Below are 16494 nucleotides of genomic sequence, written 5' to 3' on the forward strand. Positions count from 1 at the left end.
CGAATTTTGGACAAAATAACCATTTTATTTCGAAGGGAGGATATAGGATTTTTTCAATTTTTTTTCTGAGGGGGTTGAGTGAAGTTCAAAGAACGGATTAAACAGCACTGAATACATGAACAAATGAACAATTGAAACAACACTGAACACATAAACAAATGAAACAACACTGAACACATGAACAACACATGAACAAATTAATTTTTGATAATAAATTGTTTCCCTTCATGTAAATCATATGTTTGCAACCTTTTTTAGCTCGACACCCACTTTGTAAGTTAAAGCATTCTCAAAGAAAAGTTAATTCAACATTTAAAAAAACTTTTTAAAATTCGTTAATATTATGGATATGATATACGTATTTTTAATCATATCGTAATTTTATGGAAAATTTCTACTGATCAGTAAATTTATATTTTAACTTTTACTTAGATAATTCTCTATTAAAATAGTCCTCAAGTAAAAATTGTAAGTGTTTGCACAGAAATGAATTCAATGTATTATCTTTAAATTTAGATTACGGAATCAGTTAAATGTTAGACATTTAAATATTAAACTTGATATTTTTATAGATATGGAAAAAAGTAATGAAAATAATTTGTTAACACTGATCTTACAATGTTTCCAGTATCAAGACAAACATATTTAAGGGAAGTCGATAGGGCATATACCAGGGGTGGCCAATCTCCTTGATAGTCGAGCCATTTTTCAAAATTTAAAATTTTTCGCTAGTTGCAATTAAATACGTATTTAAAAGGTATGCGAAAAAGGTATTATAAATTTTTTTACTGAAATTATATTTATTGAAAACATATAAATAAAAGTACAAAATATGTGTATTGAATTTAAATATTAAAAATTAAACACATTTATCTCACTTCTCTTGATAATTGTTTAAAATTTGGTAAATAATTGGTGACAGCACTTCTCTAAGTTGCTGATTAGTTAAGACTAATCGGAGTTTGGATTTCACGAATTTTAAAGTGGAATAAAATTATTCACATAAGTACGTTGTTCCGAATATTGAAATAATTCAACAGACAGCCTTTTTTAATATAGGATACTTCGATTCTGGTACAAATTTTCAAAATTCGGAACAAACGGAACGATAATGATTTTTTTAAATATAATAGCGCAAAAATGAAAAGGGAACTCGGGTACTTTTAGCAAGAGCCACAAATAATCCTTCAAAGAGCCGCATATGGCTCACGAGCCGCAGAGTGGCCACCCCTGGCATATACCAATAATGCTGAAAATGACCTTTTTCGATGTTCTTTTTTTCAGAATCTAAATAAGATAATGCTTCAACTTTTTTTTTTCACTAAATATTTAGATATACATGCTTACACTGTGATAACTGTTAATATATATCTTTGACAGAATTGTTTTTTTAAAAAAATGTGGACTGAGAACTTTTAAAGTTTTAAAACGTTTCATCGTTTTTGAGCAAAACCTTTTCATAACTCAAAAATTATTCTAATTAACACTGAAATATTATCACAGCATACAACTGATATAATCTCAAATATCCAGAAGAAATTTCAAAGCGATACCATAAGTAGCTTCTTAGAAAAAGTACATCGCAAAAGGTCAGTTTTTGCGAACAGTACGAAATTTCGAATAAAGGAGAATGTAGAATGAAAGAGTGCGAAAAAAGCTTAAATATTACCTTAAATCTCATTAAAAATAAAATTGAAATTTTTTATTAATTTTATTATTGTTCTCTCTTTTTTTTTGGAAAAAATGTGAATAAATCAAATACTTTAACAGCTGTCCAGGGGAAATTGTCCCCCTGTTTATATGCAAGTCAAATATAAATTGTTTTAATTTCATATGAATGCCACAGCACCCCTTTCATTACGGGAATAATACAAAATATTAGGTAACGAATTTTAAATCTAATAACTTCTGGGATATTTCACAGGGGAAAAAATTGGTCTTTTTTGGCAACAGGTCAAAATCTAGATCAATTTGAATCAGTCAAAGGGTTGAAGGGAAATGTCTACAGACATAAATTTTTTTTAGATGTTTCAAATTAATGTTGAGTTATCACTGTTTATTTTATATGCAATGTTTATTAAAACTACACTAATAAGTATACTTTTATCGTTATATGTTAAAAACTATTCAATTATAGAGAATTTTTCTTAATAAATTTGACCATGATAGAATATACAGGGTGATTCTAAAAGGATGGGCAAAATTTTAGGAAGTGATAGTACACACCCAAGCAAACAATTTTTATCAAAGAATGCATGGTCGAAAACAAAACGCTAAGGTGCTGGCGCATATGGTAAGTTGTTTGATGCAAACGTGAAAGCTCCATTACTGTTGCGAGTTACTGCGTTGCGTTACTTGTCCCCAAGCTTTCGGCCTCTGCAGGGAAAGTTCGTGATATGCCCTATCTTTTCGTTGCCGTTGTACTGCTTGCATAGCCGCTGCCGGCTACTGTTTTAAACACTTATTGTAATCACTTGCCATTAAATTTGCTTTTATAACTTAACTTCATCGTTTTTTGCGTGTTTTTGCCTCATATAAGAACATAAATTTTGACGCCTCCTAGCGGTTCAGCGTTTTGTTTTCGACCATGCATTCTTTGATAAAAATTGTTTGCTTGGGTGTGTACTATGACTTTCTAAAATTTTGCCCATCTTTTTAGAATCACCCTGTATAAACAATATGATACAAACAAAGATATGATATAACAACAAACATGATATAAACAACGTTTTCAAAGAAATGCATGAAAATCTGACGGCCGTAAAACATGGCAATATATGCAATAGCTTTTGGTATTTGGAACTATTAATAGATAATAGTTCTTTTAAAAAATCTTTTCAAATTTTTTTCATTATGTATTGTTCCAAAAGCTTTTTCTGATGACATAGATATCGATGTAAGGATAAACAAGTCTCATTGTTACGTTGTGGCGTACTACCACTATAAATATTAAATACCAATTCACTAGTATATAATACATGTTAACTTGATTCTGTCTTGAGGTACCTTTTGGTAGATGAAATTTGACATAGTCGATTTATAATTCCAGTCGATTTATAATTACCCTCAACGTTATACTTAGAAACTTGGCAAAAGCAAATAATTATTTGTTGCAACTTCATAAGAAGAATTTTAGAAATCTGAAACTATTGTAACATTATGTTTACTACGATGAAAGAATATATTAATTTGTTACTTATTTAAAAAAAAAAATTTCAATTTCAATCAGCAAAAAAAAAAAAAGTTGGTATTACAATTTGTTTGAAAAACAAAGGAAATGCCTTCTCCATTATTGGTCAGTAATCATTTTCTCAACAAATTTCTAAATTATAAATGCTTTAATAACCTTTAATGTGTGCAATGTTAAATATGTATTAGTTTTTTAATAAGCGAAATAATTAATTTTAAAGTGCACTTGATATTTAAAGCGGACTTCAAATATCGAACTTTCTTCTGTAGTTATGCAAATTTTCCATAAAGTTATAACCCCCCATTGGAAGCGGTAGCGCCCAAGTATATATAATTAATTTGCATACTGGTAACCTGGGAGGTAAGTTAATTATTTGACTTCATGTTAATGCATCATTTTCTAAAAAACACCCCTTCTAACTTTCTCGGACTTGGGACCAACCTTGTAGTGATCAGTGTTCTTCATGTATTTTTTATTAAAAGACAAAAGAAAGCAAGATTATTGCAAAATAAGAATTAAATTAATTATATTACTACAATTAATTACAAAGCATTACTAGCACGAATAACAAACAAAACCCAAACTACTTTTGATGCTCGAAATTATAAGCTATGCCTTGCAAATAGTCATGTATTGTCCTCAGTTCTCAACTATGAATTTGTTCCTATTCCCACAGTCTCGATATTTTTTTAAAGACTTTGGGGGCTCAATAACAGAAATGATTTGTTCCATTTTCGTCTCATTGAAGGATTGCTCTTTTTTTAGATTTTCAACAAATGTCCAAAAAGAGGGATAATGCGCAAGTGAGGGAAAATGACGATGGCATCCTAATGTTGAATTGTTCGTCTTCGAATTATTCGAAAGATCATCAACGATTGAAACAATTCCTCATCGAAATAGGATATTTTGGAGAAAGGCGATATCTGTTTCAAATGGGATGATCAATCCAAGTTATCCTCGAAATAATCTATAATAGAATTCATCCCATCCTTGTTTTCTATAGATAAAAAATAATAATAATAAAGATTCCAAAAGTATGTTGCAGGAATCGATTACACCAATTTCAGGCACGAATGCTAGTGATACAAGTTTTCTTATTTCCAAGACAAAATCTGTGTTTTGTGAATATCGGGTTTGCAATCCTTCAGATTGGACTCTTTTCCACAAACACTCTGTATAAATGGGAAAAAAACAGCCACGTATTTCTATAGCAGTGAAGCGTCTAGGAAATGCATTAACTGATGCTTTCTCGAAATCTAACATAACTGTTTCAGGTAAACAAGCTAGATTTTAGCTTTTTAACTTCTTCTTAGAATGGAACACAAGTTTCTTCATTTTTATTCTTTAACAGAGCATAAACGCACATAATAATTTACTTATTTTTAATAACGTAATAAAAATTTCGATGTGTTTATAATTAAAACGTATGATTGAAGATACCTTTTTAGTAACACAAAAAAATTTAATATAATAAAAATGAATACAGAAAGTAAAAATTATGAGACAACATTTTAATACGAGCACAACCTGAGGCTTAGACAGCATAATAAAGAAACGTTCTTGTTCGTTTTTTCCTCTCAGGGAAAAAGACTAATTGTTCTCCCTGTCACAAGTTTTATTTATCCCTTTTTGTAGCTCCGAATCTCACTTCCGTGACTTATAAAAACTTGGAATAACAAATTAGGTGACACTTTAAAGGTATCGTCGATAAAAAATACTTACTTAGAGATAAAAATTCAAATTTTCTTCGGTAGAAAATAGTATTATCAAATCATTAGTTGGTCCACTTCCCAGCAAAAAAAAAAAATTATCGGCCAATGCCCATTTGTGGGGATCCAGAATTTCCAATTCCCTCAGTGGTGATGGAGCTATTGGAAAGCCATTTGTTTTTACTCTGGCACGACGAATGATTTTTTTCATACAGTTGCAACTTGTTAATTTTCCAGATGCACTTTTACTGCACGAAACAATTGCGTCACACACAATATCTTGAGGTCTATCATTCGTTTACACTGCTTGCTCTTTAATTTTAGACTTAATATTCTTCACTTCAACTTTAGCAGCATTCAAAATCACAGGAATGCCTAACAGACAATAACATTACACTTTCAAAATTCGTAAACATTGTAGTCGCCTTATGAAAATTGGATTTTTGGTAAATTTTATTCCAAGGGGTAGAAAAAATTAACAAATTATATCAATTTCAAAATTCATAGAAAAAAATTAAATAATTATGGAAATGGAATAAAATTAAGAACAAAAAACACTTCACAATGTAAATTTTAAAAATATATTATTCGAACTTTAATTGCTCATTAAAATCAAATTCTAAACTAAAATCAAGTCCATTTTGCACAATTATAAGAATGGCAGGTAAATGGTTAAATTAAAATAATAAAATATTTTTAAAAAAACATTTAATTTAAGATTTTTATTTTAATTAAAGTAAATTAGTTATGAATTTAAAGCTTCAAAACAATAATTTTTTCTAAATTAAAATTTTTTATTCTAGTTCTTAAATTAAAATGGAAAAATAATTAATTTATTGTTTTTACTTTTATTAAAATTAAATTAATTCTGAACTAAAAGTTTTAAAATGTTGACTTCATTCCTAAATTACCATTAAGCGTTTTTATACTATTTTTTTTTTAATTATAATAATAAAATTTAAAAGATTATTTAACTTAATATTTTTACATTCATTAAATAAAGTTAATAATGAATTTGAATTTATTAAAATTATATAATAGATAAAATATTTTTTATTAAAATTAATGCATAAGTTAATTAATTTAATAAGTAATTAATAAATGAATTAATTTAATATTTTAATGTTAATTATTATTTCAAAATTTGACAGCGTGAAGTTTAGTCCACGCGAAGTTTTTTACAAGCGAAATTTTGTCCACGTGAATTTTTGTTAATGCGAAGTTTAGTACACGCGAAGTTTTGACTACTAAGTTTTGTGGGGCGAAATTCCGGCGGCAAATATTTGACTCATTACCCTTTACGGTATGTTTACATAGGTAAAACAAATTACATTTAAGTTTTCATAAAGTCTTGTAAACATAAAAACTCTCCTACTTTAAAATCCACATTTAAATTTATAAATGTTACTTCATTACATGTAACATTTGTCCTAGAAATTATTTACTACCAAAAGCTTTTAAAGTGAAATTATATTTAAAAATTTATGCAAGGGACTTTTTAATTAAGTGAAGTTAAATAATTTAATCGATTAATCTATCATTTAATTTTAAATATCTAATGAACTTGGAAAATTAGGTGCCTTGTATGCAAGCTTAGTTAGTTAAAAAAAAAATTAGATTGATATCATCTTGGTTTGTTATAAAGCAAATTAAATGAAGTCTTGTGTCCTCTTAAATATTAGTTTTAAAAATGACCTAAAACAAAATGGAAATAATCCCTTATTTTAAAACATTTAATAATCTTTAATTTGAATACTTTTATTTAATTATTAAATGGCAGTTTCTGAATCATTAATAAATGAATTTCATTTCAAAAAATTTTCTCATAGAGCAAAGCTGTATGCAGCACTTTTGTTAAGTTAGCATTTAGTCTATAAAATTTTGAATTGATTTGATGCTGAAAGGAATCAGTGTATGTATTTTTGCTAGACAAATAAATACAACTTCAGTTTCTCATAAAACTTTACGTTTCAATTTTATGAACTTTCACAACAAATAAAGTCATAAATTTCGTTTTCCATTAGAAATAAAATGACACTTCGATGTCAGCAATATATAAAAAGAAATATAAATATTTTTTGGGAAAGATATTAACAGTTTATACACAAGAAAATGATGTAAAAGTAAATACAAAACTGTACTTTTAAAAGAACAGAAAATAATTTAGTGAATGTTTTATAGCGTTGCGTACCTTTTATCAAAGCAGTCATTATAAACATGACGTTTGAATATTTATACTTTGCTGTTCTAATAATGAAAATAGTAACTTAAACGGTATCGCAGTCATGGTTGATCCATGAGTTCAGGACGCACGAAATATTTCTTTAAGAGTGCGTCCTACTATTTATATGTATTTTAAAATCCTTGTCATAAAAGAACTAAAAAAGTAGTTAATTATTAGTGGGGATATCATTAAATGTTGTCAATTAATATTCATACGATCGAAAATCCAATAAATGTCTAATAACGAAGGAGGGACTGAAAACTTCAAAACTTATTTCACTGCCTGAAAAAGACTAAGAGAAGATGAAAGATGCTTATTAGAGAATCTCCATTTGAATTTTCAAACGATAATCCAACTGGTTTTATTTTCAGCTCGCCTCCCTCAATAGCACTCTTGTTTCTTTCTCTCTTGAATTATAATTTGAAGTCTTCTATGTTGAATAAATTTTTTGCTTCGTTTTTGACGAGAATTCTATAAATAAGAATCAAAGTTGGTTGTCGTGGAACACTATTCCACTATTTTTCTGAAAATAACTGACGAGATTTGAAAACTGGCAAACATTTTTAACTGTTAGAAAAATTATTTAGTTTGAATAAAAATTTACAATTTGTGGCGGTTTTTTTCTCCTAGAGAAAAACATTCATTCTCAGTTTTTTTTCTTCATATTTTTTGAGTCTAAACAATGTCATTACGAAGTGAACGATTTTTTGAGTTCAAACAATGTCAACTGATAAACATTACATCATATGTTCGAAAATATTTAAGAAGTTATAAATGTTTATATTTCGTACTCTATTCTCCCTAATAATTGCATAAGTATTATTTTTGTATTCGATTTTTTTCTATTTTTATTCCATTTCTGTTCAGAATGCAGTAAAATATCTAACTAATTAATTGATTTACAAAAGTTAAATTGCCTTATTTCACAGATCTCCAAAACAAAGCACGATATTTAATAATATATTCGTAATCTGCGATAAAATCGTAAAAATAAATGCAGAGTGTTGTCAAAATATATACAGCCAGTGGCGCAGCCAAGGGAGCAATTTTAAAATTAAAAACTAAATTTAAATCATGTTATATTACTCAAATTATTGATTAGATTTTGACGCATATGAATATAAAATATTCTATATAATATTTCCATCTCTAATAAATTCCACATAAATATATAATATTTTTATAGATATTAAATTTATATAAATTTCCATAATAATGAGCAAAAAAAATTTTATAAAAAGAAAACTTTTTTTTTCAATAACCTTTCCAATTCTCTTTAAAGTATTTTCTGATTGCATCATTGAGAACACGAAAGGTATTATTGAATTTTAAAGTTTATATAGTCAGGAAAATTTTTTATTTAGTTATTTATATTTCTACACCGCAAAAAAACATTTAATCAACAAAAAAAATTTTTTTTCAAATATGTATATATAATTTTTTTTTCGGGATATACATTGTTTTATCAAAGAAGGAGCGATAATTTCAGCATTTAATTGCACTTTGGTAAATTTTGAGAGAAGCTTTTTTTAAATTAGATATCAATTTAATGTTATCAAATCAACAACGTTTAACAAGTGCAATAAAGCCACAACAAAATAACCACAACAGAATAATTTTTAACAAACAAAAAAGTAAAGGATTAATTAGTTATATCGCCTCAATTTTCTTTATTCAAGTTTGAGATGCATCATCACAATAACGATGTGCATACTACTAAATGAAAAATAAAACTGTGAACAGATAGATCATTTGGAGCTTTTTCCTATTATTAAGACTAATAATTAATTTTTAATAAATGTAGTAAAGATTTTTTTTCTTACATTGACATTAAAAAACGTTATTAAATTAAAACTGAAAATTGTTCGAAAACAAGAAAAACTATTTTTTTTTCGGTATTTTNGTAGTAGATTTCAAGTAGTTTCATAAAAATTTTTGCTGGCGCCATCTGTTGCATTTAAAGAGTTTCACAACACCACACGTGTATTTTATTTTGCATTTGCTTTGCATTACTGCACAGTACATTTGCTGTGCTTTACATTTTGTTTTACAATTGCGATATCAACTATTACATTTTCATTAATCATAAATATTGTATTTCAAATCTATCATATTTAAAGTTTCAAAATTAGCATTCACTTGAAAGATTATGGAAACTCAGGAAATTCAAACTTTTTTTTTATAAAATAATGAACATAATTTAAAATATTTTTTTTTTTTTTATTTTTTTAATGAACACAAAAAAAATATATTAAAAAAAAGCATGCAAAGGGGAAAAATGCATACTTAATTTTTAATTTAAAGTTTATTTCTCTATACAAGTCAAATTTCATGAATCAAAAATAAATTTTTATGTTGAATGTTAATTACGGTAAAAAGAATAGTAGACAGTATGTAGGTAAGTAAAAAAATTAATTAATAAATAAAAAGTCAGACGAAAAATTTTTTTCATGAAAAATTTCCCGTGATCAAAAAATTTTGTCATTCCGTCAATTTTTGATAGTTCAGAAAATTATAATAAAAAGGAAACCTAAAAATAATCAAAAATAAATTTTTATGTTAAATATTTATTTTGCTACGTATCCAAATGATCATTCGATATAAATTATAATTTATGGTCATAATCTGATTTATAATTTACATTACATAAATTATAACGCAGAATTGATTAATTGTAAGCATCAAAAAGTTTCTAAGCAAAAGTTTTTCATATAATAATGACTTTTGATCAAATCATATTATCATCGATTTGAAAAATTTATTATAATGTGTGTAAAAGTAAAATGCAAGAGAAATTACTACATCACTTTTAGTTCGGATTCACAAACGTTTCATAAGTAAAAATAAACTAGTATTTGATTTCGTCATTAACATGATATCGTAGACACTTCTAATTAGATAAAAATATTAGTTATAATAACTCATTAAAAAATATTATAGTTCGTAAGCATATTGATAGCCTAACGCAGTCCAGGAAAAAAAAATTCGGTGAAAAAATATTTTAGTCACTTTCAAATGGTATAGCATTAAAAAGAAAGTTAAATTTTTTAAAATAAGATTCGTTAATCTGTATTTTACATTTAGTGAAAAAAAAATTTTTTAAAGATATAAAATCCCTGATTTAAAACAAAATCGACTTTACATTTTTTTCCTTAAAAGCAAAAAAATATTTATTATCTTAAATATTTATAATCAATCATAATTCATTCTTCGTGAAATTATTTCTTCACCCAAATATTTACCTGTTTATAAGAGAAGTTGATTTCATAATAATAAAAAAAATAGATATAAATTCAATTTTTCAGTGTTCTCAGTTGTTAACTGTGTGCCCCTTTTTGCTGCACACCTGCCCTCTCAGAATTGGATTGCAGAGCAAAAGTTGGCTTTCGAAAATTAATTACGAAGTTTTCTTCATTTTAAATCATTGATGTGTTGAGTTGTCCAAAGCATTTAAAAGCATTGTCCGAAACGATGTTTAGAATCTTGCTACTAAAAAATAACTGTTTCGAGTACGATGGGACTACCTTATTAATAATGTAGAAATACTATGAGAAATACTGAAACAAAAGCGGCTAACAGGCAAGATTATGAAGATGTAAGTGTTAAAAAATAATAAAATGTAATTGGTTACTTGCAAGTTGCAATTAATCACATGGCTGTGCCTAATCAAGTGGTTATGCATGACATGTTAACGTTACAGCTTAAAGGCTTGGGATATTACCAGGCTGAGTCAATTTCCATATCATTTCTGGCTGTTTCCTAATGTATTTTATTTTAATATTTCAATATTAACTTTATATCTATATGTTTCATGCATATATAAGTCCATATTTACTTAATTGAAAAGCATAGATAAGCAAGAAAATCAAAAATCAAAATTAATGTTAAGTCAGCTTGTTGCTTTGAAATTATCTTTTTTATTCAGTATCATACCATTTCAATATGCACTTTAATAAAGTCTAATTTTTGTAAACAATATTCAACCTGAGTTTAAAAATTTAAATGGTGTTTAACGAGAGAAATATTAAAGTGTTCTAATTAGTTTATATTTAATTATGCTGTGAGCTAAGAACAAAGGATATTTATGCATTTTAATTATTTTCTAACAGAATAATCCTTATGAACTTAAAAAATTCTTCTGAAAAGAAGAATTCGAAGTCGAACACGAACAATTTATGCAGAATATTTTTCCTTTTCTTCCATTCTTTTGCTCATTCATCATATAACTTCATCTAACTCCGAAAGAGGTCGCTCTTTTAAAGTAAAAGCCGCTTTATTCCAAAGTTGAAAACAAGCTGAAAAATTACCCGATTTTTCATAACAAAAGAATGGGTTGTTCAGAAATGAAAAAAAAAATTAATGAGTAAAAATACCGACAAGGCATTTCTTAGTCATCCTCATTTATTCTTTAATTTAACCTCCTCTTCCGTTTGAAATATAATTTAGTTCGATCACGTGATATGTACTTCAATAATTTCATTCTTATTAGCTACAACAATGTCTTAAACGGTAACTGAAACATTTTTCTCTTATTCTAGAGTTTTCATTTTCAAGTTACAGTTTTATAAGTAAAAGTCTTATTATAAAAAACACCCTTTTTAATAAAAAAATATTTGTTTTTCTATTAAATAATTTTATGTTAAAACGATTGATCAATCCATACAAAATATTTGCTTTGGGAGGAACACAAATCTTAAAAGAAATGCCACCTTTGAACTATTCGCATTCTTTCAAGAAGTTTGTAATTCCAAATAATTTCAAAATTTAAATATTCCAAATGTTTGTTTATGTTCTTTTACATTTTATGCCTTGAGTGATGGAAAAAAATATTTAAAAAAAGTAACTATATCAGGAACACCGATTTTAAACCTAACTCTTATTAAAGCAATTGATACATCGGAATCAGAGCCGGATTATACCTTTCGTAGGCCCTAGGCATAGCCGCTTTTGGGTCCTCACCTCCTTCCCCCACTCCTTCCCTCTTTTCAAAATATATGCTGAAATGTTCTTGCATATTTTTTTTTTACATTTTTATTAATATGGATTTTAATTTATAAATTCGTTTATCGAACTTTATCTGCAATACCGACATATTGCCGATATTGCAGTTGATATCGATAATACCATTATGATTAGTTCGATCGATAACTATGTAAACACTTCACGTCAACAATACAACAACAAACCAGCAAAGAAAACAGTGAAATTGATAGTGAGATTAATTACAAGAAATATTTATACTACAAATAGCTTCATAGTTTTCATGATACTACTATGATAACTAAGTGAAGGAAATTAACATTGTCAAAAATAAATCTTTTGAAATTATTTATAAATAAATTTGAATAATAAATTTAAAGCTAAATTATTTTTGTCAACAAATTTTTTTCTCCCAAGTTTTTCGTAGGCCCCTGAATTTCGTAGGCCCTAGTCACGTGCCTAGTGTGCCTATAGGTTAATCCGGCCCTGATCGGAATCAAACATTATCTTAAATATCAAGCAAAATCACGATAGAAATATTTTCAAGCGTCGGTGGAAAAATAAATAATCAGCAAGGAAATTAACTCATTATAATATTCTATATAAATATTAAAAATGAACAACTAATTCAGCATTCCTAAAACACACTCACGAATTACACGCTAAAAATTATGTTTAACAGAAAATAGTTATTAATAGCAGGGATTTAAAAAGAATTACTTCAAAAAGCATTTAATTTTTTTTTTGCTCAGGTTTTTTTTTAAAAAAAAAAAAAAAACATAAGACAATCCAGGAAAATTAATTTATTCAAAGAAAAAATAAACAATTCAATAAAGAACAACATTGATTAATATTGCATGGCTGTTGTTGTAATAAGGAATTTTATCAAAAATTATTATTTATTATTTTTAACGAGTAAATGAACCCTAAGCTCTCTGTGGTCAGTGTCCCTTGACCTGAATATCAGTCCTTTATCAAAATATTTAAATATTCTTGTGGAATTTCTTAAAAGTCTATTTTATTTTTATTTAGAGATTTTCAATTCTTCGTAAACAGAACCCACACTCCAATATGAAACCAATGTTGTCAAATACCGGAAGATATTATCAGATCGAATATTCGCACAATCTGATCATTTTTGATCGAAGTCGTGTCTTCTTTTCATCACTTCTAAACTATTTATAGTTCTAAAGTAACACATAGTCTTAAAAATCTTGTATTCTAGCATTTTATTATGTGCGAATGGCGTCATTGAAATATTTTTCATTCCATTTAAGATAAAAGAAAATATCTCAGACTAATATGTTTTTGTTTCATTTGAGATGTAAAAAGAGAAAAAGTATCAAAATTTATCAAATTCTGAAGAAGTAATATTTTGTGAAAGTGGAAAAAAATTACTTATACTTCAATTTATTATTATTTTGTGTAAGTACTGACGAAAAGGAAAGTAGTGAGATAAAGGCAAAAACAAGTAGTAAAGGAAGGAATGTAATAAGAAACGCGGAGTAATAAGAGATATAGAATAATAAGGTTCACGGAGTAAAACAAGACATAGAATAACAAGATACATAGAATAATAAGAGATGTAGAGGAAAAAGATACATAGAGTGATAGAAGAATTAGAATTTATAAGAGACATGAATTAATCAAAAATATAGAATAATAATAGACGTGTAGTAATAAAAAATTTGCAAAAATATAAATTTGTAAAAATAAGAAATTTGTAGTAATAAAAGAAATATATAAAGCAAAGAAAGGGGGGGGATTTATTTTTAGTTGCAAATTGCGTAATAAGAGATAAAATGAATTATAAATCAGAATTTACACCTAGGCTTTATTATTTTTTTCACGTGAACTTGCACTTTATGCACTTGAAAAAATATTTTAAAAAATTATATCGCAAAGATAAGTTATTCAAAGAAATATCATAGTGATTACAATTTATGCATTTTTATATTATTTTTTAATTGAAATTGGAATTCTACTTAAATTTGAATAAAGGATTCGGTAATTTTTGTTTTACTACTTTCAAACAGAATGAACACTTTCAGAATATCGTTTTTAATCATTTATAACCTAACTGTAACTACTTAGTTTGAAATATGTATAATCTTTTGCTTCGATAGTATTCACAATTAAGTAAACTGAACATTCAGAATAAGTAATTTTCAGATTTAAAGTGTTAACTATTTCAACCAAGTGAGAACCAAGTGATGCTCAAGATTAAAGTGTTAACTATCAACCAAGTGAGAAAGAACATCCGATTACTATTAAGCTTTAAATATTAAAATAAATCTATGGCAGGAAGAATTTAGGAAAACCCTGATATATTGAATAAGATTAAACAAACGAATTAAATAATACAATAATATTATATACATTTACGTATCATTGCGAAACTACTCTGATTTGAAGTTTCATTGAAACATCAACAGATTATAAATCGTTATAAGCGTAAGATATAGAATGAAGTTAAACTCAGATGTTGAAGAAATTAAAAAGATAACATTTTAACGTATTCAAATATCGGAACGAAATATTAAGTTGAAAAAAGCTATGTTTTCATAGTTTCAAGTTAAATTTAGTTTCAATTTAAGTGGGACTCTTAGAACACGCGCGTATCCACCACAAAAAAAAAAAAAAAAAAAAAAAAAAAAAAGGTTCTGGAAGATAATTGAGAATGCGTTTTTTATTTATATGCTAAACCAAGTCTTCGGCAAATGTTTTATCAAAGGAAATATGAAATGTAAATATAGGTTTATCTAATTTTGAAAGGCACTCGGATAAAAAGTAAAGAGTAAATATTTTAAGAATTATTTGATAACAACTCATGGCTATTTCATACTATTCGAAACCATTAATAAAAATGACTCTGTCTTATAAAGAAAAATATATTTAATATTAATTCAATGCCCTAAATAAAATAAGAATTAATTTCTATCGAATCTAAACTAAACTAACAAAGAAAATTTGCTTAATTGCCATTAATTAGCTTATCAATTATCCATATAATTTTATCATAAACCCACCAGATTGATATAAAACATCCTAAATGACATATTTTGTGAAAATGGGATAGCAATATTTTAATGAAGCGCAATTTTATTTTCCGTTTTCCTTACATTAATTTCCAATTGCAAGTAGCAATTGGTAAATTTTAATAAAAAAGGAATAATAAATCCCCACATATAATTGTTAATATTTAACAAGTAAGGTAACAATAGATTCAGAAAACCTTTTATTCAGTAATGTTTCGATTTACATTTTTTGCGGTGCATGACACTTAAAAATTGAATATTAAAATGAACCAAAAATAAATTTTTCCTAACTTCACAACACAAATCATTCACAAGAACAAACTCAGTTAAGCTTATTTTATAGAATACTTCGTAAAAATGAAATTTCGTTCAAGTTTATTATCAAACTTACTACTACGGTACAGAGCAGTCCGAACCGGCTTACAGCTTCAAAGATTTGTCATGAGCGTAAGTGACAAAGCTAATTGTTAACTTTTGTACTGTTGACAAAAATCAGTTAAAACGTAAATGCTGAGTGCAGGTAATATATGTATATATATTTTTTTTGAACGTATATAATTTTATTCTTGTTCTAATCATATATCGATTGTCTAAGGTGACCTCATTCTCCTAATCTTAACCTTTGAGACTTTGGGCTATAGTAAGGACTAATTTCAGATATATAGCATATATCATCAAAACTATCTCTGAGCTCAAAATTGCCATTCAGAAGGATTACGATAATATTGGTGCCTCGACAACGAGTTTTAAAGAATTTGCAATTCGTCTGCACGACATCATAGTCAATACTGGCTAGCATATCGAACATGTCTTAAACTAAATTCAAATGTCTGTAATTTCTTGCAAAATTTACATAAAAAATTTATAGGCAGTAGTTTTTGAATGTTTTAATTTCGAACCGCTCAATTAATGTCACTCCATAAGTCTGACTTTTAAGTTGCAAATTTTATTAAAAAATTATTTCGTTTAAATTGTTACAGGTGTGAATTAACAGTCGAATTGCAGATTTTTAACATGATACAACAATTTTGTTTAACATTATTTAAAAAGTTGAAAAAAATGCTTCTGTGATCAGTACATTTATAAAAATATACAAAAAAGTAAGTAATTGTAATGGATTGTTTATTATCAGAATAATTAGGGTAAACGAGTTAGATAAATTTGTATAATATATTTTGAATAGCGAGTCAGTTACTGCGACATATTTATAAAAAGAAATTAACATTACCTGAATCGAGCTTTCAACTATGAAAAAGTTATTGATGTGTATTGGTTGTTTACGTAACGTAACTTAAAGTAACATATTTAATTTAAAAATAAACATTAAAAGCTGGAAAAAGATTCCTAAAATTA

This window comes from Parasteatoda tepidariorum, chromosome 1 (genome assembly GCF_043381705.1).
Source record: "Parasteatoda tepidariorum isolate YZ-2023 chromosome 1, CAS_Ptep_4.0, whole genome shotgun sequence".
In the NCBI taxonomy this organism is placed as follows: Eukaryota; Metazoa; Arthropoda; class Arachnida; order Araneae; family Theridiidae; genus Parasteatoda; species Parasteatoda tepidariorum.